Here is a 9,805-nt window from a genome sequence, read left to right as displayed (position 1 = left end):
CAGGACAGAAGGAGAATAGAATCTGATCTGATAAGATCAGATCTTGGATCAAAGAAAGGAAGAAGAGAACTCGACCTAGTATTTACTTCTCAGCCTGCTCTGATACCATGTTAGAAGTCACGCACCTTCGACCAGATCTTCATCCACAGCAGAAGAGAAAGGGATTTGCAAGAAGGAGAGGCAGCAATGACTGACACGATTCTCAATGAGAAGTTGTGCCCTATATTCAATGTAATATATATGATACAAGTTGGATCGGGTCTGTCAACCCAGACCCGATAACACCAACCATGTAAATACAATACAAAAGAATCATTTTGGGTCTAGAACCAGACCCGTACCCTACATTCTCAATAGAAATTATTGTCTTTTAATATATTTTTTAGATTATGGATATGTATATTGAAAAAATTATATTTTGCAAAAATATGTGGTTTCTTAAAATCTTATGTGTTTCATGTTTTGCAAAATATTAATTTTTTACATTTTTTTTTTGTGTCTCTTAATGTATGTATTTACATAGATTATCTTTGGGATTTTTAATATATAGTGATGTTTCTTTGGTGATTCTAACTATGTGACCATGCATGATTTTAATTATGTAGCCTTTGTGATTATTATTGGATGGCATAAGCATGATTTGTCATCATGAACTCGAATGCATATTTTAATTTCTCTATTATGCATTATATTTTTTAGTGGGTTCTTGTGTATGCTTCTTGAGCATTTTATGAATAAAACTTATATTTTTTAAAAGACTCTTGTATGATTGTTGCTTAGCCCATAGTAGTTTTATGTGCTTTTTGGTAGCTTAGTGACTTGAGTGTTTGTGCACTTTTGTAACCCTTAGTGGTTTCTTTCTTGTGCATTGATACTTCATTTCATGTTTCTTAAAGATTTTATATTTGTTACATTGTGATAAAATTCTTTGTATGATATATATGAGTTCATGGTTGTTGATAGTTATATAGCTCTTTGTGAATCTCTATATGTTTGTCATCAATTGTCTAATAGTAGACTAATGATTTAGATCTAGCTTCTTAGAAGCTTTTCTTTAATAAAATCATATACTTTTGTCTTTTTATTGAGATTTATTGGATCTTTTGTATATGATGTGCCTTAGTGCACTTGTTTCTTGATTGGTGGATTCATGATTCTATTATCTTTTGAAAGATACTCTAACATCATAATTTCATCACATCTATGTAGATTATTTATATTGGGCATGATTCTTGTCCATTATTTGCTTGTCAAAGTTTGTAAAATTTGTCATGAGACATCTTGTGTTGGAAGTGATTGCATCAATTGACATATTGTTGTGCATATGATTGAACTATATTCATTCTAAGTCTTCATCTACCTTTATTGGATTTGATTTAAAACTTTGTTTTTTCAAATCGGTACTTTTATATATGAACTCACTTATTTGAAAATCAATTTCCGTGAGTATTTTTTGCCTTCTTTTGGCATTGTTTTTTGTCCATCATAGATTTTTCTAGGATGCGCCATTTATTTTTGGCCTTGTTGTTGGGTCAGAGTTAGCCTTTGAGGTGAGTTATGTGTGCACCTCATGTCATCTTACTAGTCTAGATTCCCAAAGGTTATGAGTGATGTGTTGTCACTTGTCTTGGGTTTGATTGGTATCTACATCCATGTTGCTTTTGTTGAACAAGAGATTCTTGTTGGGGTGAGTTGTGTGCACCTTGGTTTTCTTATCAGTATAGATTGTCGCCTTATAGTTTGGCTCTAATTGACGGTTGTTTGATCTCTAGTTCTATGAGTGTGTTATATCACTCATTTGTTTATTTGGACAATGTTATTATGAATACTTATAATTATGTTTATCTGTGATGGTTATCTATTTTGAAAATATGGTGTTTGAAAGATTGTTAAAATCGATACATTTATCCTTCTTGATGACATTAGTTTGTTTTTATTACAAGCTCTCTTACTTCGTGTCTTCTCCTATTATGTCTCTTATTTAAAAGATATTTTTGTGGTGAGTTATATGCACCCATTGGTTATTCACATTTTGTGTGTTTGTATTATACTCTTATTCTAGTAGCTGATGCACTTGAATATTGAGGTTTGTCTCTTATTTAAGTGTCATTTTACGTAGACAAGAAAGATTTGTTTGCAATGAGTTAGGTGCACCCATTGGTTATTCATACTTTTTGTGTGTTTGTATTATGCTCTTTTTCTAGTAGCTGAAACATTGAGGTTTGTCTCTTATTTAAGTGTTATTTTATATAGATGAGATGTTCACACTTTTTGTGTGTTTGTTAAGCTCATAAGTGGCATTGTCATTGATCTCTTGTTCTAGCAGCTATTACACTTGAATTTTGAGGTTTGAAGGTCAAGCGAGGTAAATTGCTTATGGTGGTCGAACTATTGTGAAGGTTTGCAAAATATCATTTCTTGATATTTGTGGGATTTTCAAATCTCTCCACAAAATTTCTAAAAAAAAATCACTCATTTACCCTTGTCTGGGAAATGGTTATTGAAAATTCTTCATGCATTTTGCATTGAATATGTTTTAATTGCATGCTTAAAGATATTTTAAATGTGTTCCATGATTAGTTATCTTGGGTGATTTACATCATGATATGCCTTGGTTGCATAGGATACAATATTTTGAGTGTATTTATAGATATTGTTTCTATTGTTGAGATTTAAATTGTTATTAATATTTGTCATTATTACAAAATATCTCTTGTTATGATTTGTACGTGGGATTTTGAACTTCCCCATTATTTCTGTTGTACATTCAATATGGCTACTTGTTTTGAAAAACCCTGCTTTATGAATATTTTTTGTGTGGGTTAAACTCTTTTGTGAGTTATTTATTCATGGTATTGATGTTGTTTGAAAATTCATATTTCATGCATTAATGTGCTTTTCGAGATAGATGTGTGTATTGACTTTCAATAATGCATGTTTTCATGAATGTTTAAAGTGATGAATGATTTATACGTTTATCTTTGAGATATTTTATGCATGCTTCTCTTCTTTTGATAATATGCAATTGTGTTCTCTTATAAATCAAGAACTATGATTTCATAAAATTATCTATTGAGGTGAGACTCTCAATGAATATTGTGTATAAAAATTTAATGACTTTCAAAATTGATGTTGAAAAATTTTCTTACTATTAAAAGATTTTGAAAATTATTAAAATGTCTTATTAAATATGTATTGTATTTTTGGCGTGTTTGGTCATTTATATATATATATATATATATATATAGAGAGAGAGAGAGAGAGAGACACAGAGAGATGGGTGTGTACGAAATGAAATATGTGAATGAAATGTGCTAAATGGGTTTTTCTGCTCTTTTGGTGTGGGTTTTTTTTTTGCAGTTCTGACCCCATAAATGTGTTGGGCATGGTCAATTTACGAGGAATCCACACTTGGATCATGTGTTTTTGATGAAAAAAATGATATTTGGAGCCTAAAAATTAACAAAGATTTTGGAATGGTGATTTTTTAAACGTTATAAAAACCCGCTCATGTGTCAGAATCGAACACTTAAAGAGTTGAACCCTATAAAATCAAGTACATAGATCACATTTGTACGATTAGAATTTAAAAATAAAACAAAAAAACCCTGAAAAACTCATTTAGCATGTTTCATCTAGCATATTTTATTTAGCACGTACCCATTACTCTCTCTCTCTCTATATATATATATATATATATAGTTATTTTTAGTTGGATTGCTCCTTTTGCACTCTTTAAAATATTGGCATTATTGATGATTCTAGAGACCTTTCGAGCATATCAAGGAAGATCTAGAAGCTCCTTCAAGAATTTGTATTATAGAAGAACATGTCGATATCTTGTGTAATGGGATTCCTTTTGTAATTGCAAACTTATAGTGAGTCAATGTAAGTTTGAGCGGGGGCGTTAACATATATCATGGTTGCCAGTCGAGGAAGCAGGAGCAGGAAGCGTGGCACTTTCAAAATTTTAGGAAGCGAGAAACGTGAGACTACTTAAAAGTGAATCAAGAATCATCTTGGAAGCGACCTAGGAAGCGAACCGGAAGCAACCTACGAAGCGAGGGGGAAGCGAAAAAATAAAAATAAAAAAAAATGAAAAAAGGGAGGAAGCGCAGGAGAAGCGCGGGGTAAGCAACGGGAAAGCACGCTTCTCAAAAAAAATGGCGCTTCCCAACGCGTTTCGGAAGCACAACATTTCGTGCTTCCACTAGGCTAGGTGCTTTCGGTAACTCTGATATATATACTTTAAAGTTAAGTCAACTTTGGTTGACTTGGACTAGTTGTTTGACTTATGGTCCAATGGTTAGTGTGGTCTCCCTTTTTCTCTCCTTTAATCTCTCTCTTCTTCCTTCTTTTCTCTATAAATATGGGTGGGTGGGTGCCTTTGTAAGGTGAGGGAGTGATGAGTAGTTTTAGGCAGAGTTACTGGAAGCACCTAGCCTAGTGGGGAAGCATGTTTCAGAAGCGTAAAACGTCGCGCTTCCAAAATGCACTGAGAAGCGCCAATTTTTTTGAAAAGCGCATTTCCCATTTATGGGAAGCGCGTTTCTCTTTTATGGGAAACATGCTTCCCATTTATAGGAAACACACTTCCCATTTATGGGAAGCACGCTTCTCCTTCGCTTTCCCTGCATTTCCTCCCTTTTTTTGTATTTTTATTTTTATTTTATTTTTCGCTTCCCCCTCGCTTCCTAGGTCGCTTCCAGATTCGCTTCTGGTTCGCTTTCGAGACGATTCTTGATTCGCTTTTAAGTCATCCCATGCTTCCCGCTTCCTAAAATTTTGAAAGTGCCACGCTTCCCGCTTCCACTTCACATATCGCTTCCCGCTTCCTCGACTAGCAACCATGGTTTTAGGCTTCTTGTGTGTTTTTTAGTGTATTGTAATGAGGATTAAAATGTATTTTTTTTGTATTTTTACTGTTCTTTATTAATGAAGTTATTTACTCACATTCTATTGTGTTTCATTTTAGTTCTTATGTTTTTGTTCAAATGCATTATGTTTTGACCCTCGGAGTCCATTATGGAGGGTATTGGGATCCGTGCCATTTTGTGACAAATATAACCTCAACCAGGTTTATCCAACTGCACAGAAAATATGAAAGAATTTTCTATCAATACCAAAGTAAAGCAGACTAAAGCACACAATGAAACTTTGGATTAACACTTCCACTCACACCTGTAATACAGACAAGTACAGCCCCATCAGAACCAGTATGGTGCTGGAGACCATTAGAATATAGGTAAACCAGATTGTATAAAACTTTCATTCAACAGATAAATGAATGTGCTTCTTCGATCAACCAAAAAACAAAAAAGTAGAAGAAAAACTCTCCATTAGTCAGGCATTTGATTATATAAGTAACATTTAAATTTAATTGTGTTCCAATTAAAATGTTCATATTATCAATCTAAGAATCTGAAAAAGGAAAAAGTAGATATCATTCAATGTAGATATTTGCATCCTAAGTCCACCACTGGAAGTATAATTATTAATCAATAATGAAAATAGCATAGGAATATCATAAATACCGCTTTACTGTCAGGACTCCAACTAACAGCATAGATGCTACCATTGTGACCTTCAGCAGATAGCTCCCCAATCTTTTCTCCTGTCCTCCCATCATATAGTATACCTTTCTTATCTGAACTTACACTGATAAACTTGCTTCCATCAGGAGAAAACCTTACGCAATTGACAAAGTTGGAATGTTCCCTGCACTTCAAACAATAATTTTTCCTTTACATACTACCTCTGTTCGGTAAGACACAATCAAGAACATCTTCCTCAGCACATTATATTTTATTATGGCCACAAGCCTACATTGCTACAATGCCATGAATGAGTTTTTTATCATTGACATAAAATTAAAATAATGACTACATTTCTCCTACAAGAAATTTTGAAAAAAAAAAAGAAAAAATACCAAGCACTCGATGTTAATTAATATGAACCCTAGAACATTTTTCCAGAAGTTTTGCATTGGACTCTGCAAATCAAGGACACGACTGTTGCTCCAAAATAAAGAGTATGCTTCAACAATTAATGGGGAAAGGCATCTTGTAAACAATGTAGCCAAATCACACCAATGCACAATATTTGATGGGCCAAACAAGCAATGCAAGGAAACTTGAATAAATGTTATGTTTCTGCGTTCTATCTTGAACCAAGAGGCTACCATGAATTAAAATCTTAGAAGGATGAAAACATCTAACACTCAATCCAATTGCATCGATCAGAAGATGGCAGGTTTAGTGGATACTTAAGGGAAGTTTTCCACTTTTTCACTTTTTCTGTTTTGGTTAGCTTAACTGGAGTGCAGACCAGTGAATTAATGAGGTAACAAAAATAAAGGGTTCATATACATCATGATGACCAGTTTAGAGGTTTATCCCAGGGTTACCGGAAGTACCATAGGACATGGGGAAGCATGCTTCTCCGAAGCGTATTTCGGAGGCGCGAAACGTGGCGCTTCCAAAATGTATCTTTTCTTCCTTTTTTTGTTTTTTCCTTTTTTTGTTTTTTCCTTTTTTCGCTTCCCCCTCACTTCCCGCTTCCGCTACCCGAATCGCTTCCCCAACTGGCAACTCTGGTTTATCCTTTGAAGTACAATATGTTATAAGGAAGCATTACATGAGAGTCAAAATTGATTGGCTAGTGAAGTCCTTTTTTGTATTCAAGACCCAATAGGTCAAAAGATATAGTTATGAAGGGCATTTTTGTAAACTGACTTAAATTACCTTTATAAGGGTCAATATGAGAGGGATAGGGCACGATTCCAGCCCCTATTCTCTTTCTCCCTTGTCTTTTCTCACTTCCTCTCTTTTCCTATATCTTCTTCTTCCTCCTCACTCACTCATTTCTCTCACCTTGTTTCACAGTTCGCACACACCACATATTCTTTCACACATCAAAGGAACATAATCATGTTACCATCAATCTGAAGATGGTATCAGACCAAATGAAGATATGAAGGGAAATTTTGAAGCATACATCAACCACAAAATGACAAGGGGATTCATGACCTGCCACATGGGAGCTCCAATCAGTTTTGGTTGCATTCATGCAGATAATATTTCAGAAGATTTTGGTTAGGGAGCTCCAAAATCCAAAATTCAGTTTTTAAACATTATAACAAAAAGTATTCTTAGGTATTTCCAAAAAATCTATGTAGTATAAACCTCCTTCTTTACAGCCTTCTCCAATCAGCTTCCCTGAGAGACGATCCCGCACTCATAAACCAATAGAAGAGAAAGAAACATTATACCAAAGGTCACATAATTAAGAGACAAATAAAAGATTTAGGCTTAACTTGGGAATATATCTAATTTTTTGAATAAAAAATCTCTTTAAAATATTTTCAAAATTTCTTATTCCCTTTATCTCAAGAGATATTCTATCAACAATAAAAAACATTTGACTCGCTTGAGTTATGACATCCAGATAAAATATCACAATTTAGTGTCATATGAAATGAGGCACATGAGCCAAGAAGCCAAAGAGACTTACTGGGATCAAAGATGCCAACAGAAGAGACCGTAGCTTCGGTTGGTGAAGCTCCTTTGAATAGATGTTGAAGAGCTTCTACAATTTGAGTCAAGGACATGCTCTCAATAGTTGATTCTTGTGTAGCTTTGAATTCACTTGACTCTTGAGCAACGGAGGCTACCTTCTTCTCATAGGGTATCTTTAGTTTAGGACAATATATCTTGACATACCCCGGTTCACGACAATAATAGCAAATAATTTATTTTTTTTTCAAACTCATTGTCTTGCTTTCCATAGCTATAATTGTTTGGTCTCTTATAATGTGATAGTTATAATGTAGTAGTTGGTAAGCATGGACATGGTTTCTCAGCCTAGACACGGCTATGACCGAATTATCATCATCTTTAAATGTCTTTTTTTTAGTCTATTTTCTTTCATACTTAGCTCTTCAATAGAGAGAACTTCTCCTTTATGAAGAAAAGCCGATTTAGTAGACTCAAACTCCGGTCTTAGACCATTGATGAATTGATAGAAATGTTTCACATCAATTTGTCTTTGACGGAGTTCTATGTCTTTGGGATAATGTCATTGTGACTCAAGAAGAGCAAACTCATTCCAAAGGTCGAACAACTTACTAAAATATTCTCTAATACATTTTTCTCCTTGAATCATAGTGTGTACCTTGTCTTACAAGTTGCAAATGTGGGTAATATCTTTAAGACTATGTCACAGGGACTCTTCAACTAGGTGCCGCACTCACATCGCACCCGCACCCGATGCGATCAACCTGACCCTGGGTGCAGTCAATGCACCCAGGGTCATTTATGTCCAACTTTTTGCCGCATCCCCGCACCCAAGTTTTTTTAAAGTGTCGCACCCCTGCCCCTGCACCCATGTGACATAGATTTAAGAGAATACATTTTCTTAAGATAGTCTCATGCAAATATTTATTTGCATGTTCAAATTTAGCTAGACTCAAGCACTTCTTGATATCAAGACTACTAATGACCCAAGACATAATCTTGGCATGCCCCATTCTCCATTCTTTCCATTTTTTCTCATATGTGGCCATAGCCATAAAGATTCAAATAGAGATACATGTTTAAATTACTTTGAATAGAAAGCTAATCTAGTTTGATCTAATTTCAAATCTAACAAATATGTTAATCAAATCCTCAAACTGTATGAATCCATATGTATATATGAAACTTAAACCTTTATGAATGTGCAATTAGATTTTCTAGAGAAGCGTCATTTGTTAGTAGCCTTTTCCCTTATCGGTTAACTTACTCTTTTATCATTTATATATCCATAACCTATGTTAACTGTTAAGAAAAAGAAAGTTTGCCAAGCCCCTCATGTTCTTGTCATATTTTCTGCTTTTTGCCATTTTTATAACCTTCCAGCCTTAAACACAGAGGGAGAGAGACCTAAATTAGTAAGTGTTCCTGATGTGCTCAGACTAGATTCATAACTATATCGCTCTCATGAAGGGGGCTTGGCAGTTATAATGTATTTTGAAGCAATATTATCAAGATATGAACTGTGATCTGGAAACCAGCAGGGCCCATTCTCTAGGACAGAAAAGCTCTCTAGTTATGGCTTGAAAAATCTGTTTAGATTTTTGGTAGAAAAAGTGGTAGTCCTGTCCCTACAAGAACAAAGATCAATTATATTAAAACATTTACCTAGACGGTGCAGTTAATTTAAACCTGTGTTGGCCATTTTAGGAATAATAGTTTAAATGTTATCTTCAATACCCTGATATATTCCCCTTGGATGTTATTAGTTAATTCTCTTACTAGTTTTAAACAGACTACACATCAGATAAAGGGCAGGTATACATCTCCCTCACTAGAGCACATAATTCCTTACAATTTGGAGAAAATATTATTTACATCATGTGCATTGCTTTTGGAAAATGTCATTCAAGCATGAAGATACTAGGAACACTTATTTATACCATGATTTTATATTCCATTGCAAGTTAAACGTTATAGTAATGTTTCAAGCCAGAGTGCACTCCTAAAGTTTGAGAATGGTCATTATTTACTTAAAAGCTAACACATCATATACTGAATAGCTATTAGAATTTCATTTGCTTCGACAGGCTAACATGTCACGCTTCAGTTCCTGCATTGGATCCTCATACCTTTACCAAAAAAGAAAGACAATGTACCAAAGGATTCTTCATACAAAACAATTATGTTAAAACAGCTGAACCTTTAGCAAATTTGCACTATCCTTGACCTAATATAGTATAAATCAATCTCTTAAAACCATAAACAAGACTAACCTTTGTGACAGTTTGAAC

This window comes from Nuphar pumila, chromosome 8 (assembly GCF_984573655.1).
Source record: "Nuphar pumila chromosome 8, dmNupPumi1.hap1.1, whole genome shotgun sequence".
NCBI classification, from domain to species: domain Eukaryota; kingdom Viridiplantae; phylum Streptophyta; class Magnoliopsida; order Nymphaeales; family Nymphaeaceae; genus Nuphar; species Nuphar pumila.
This window is presented reverse-complemented; position numbering follows the sequence as displayed.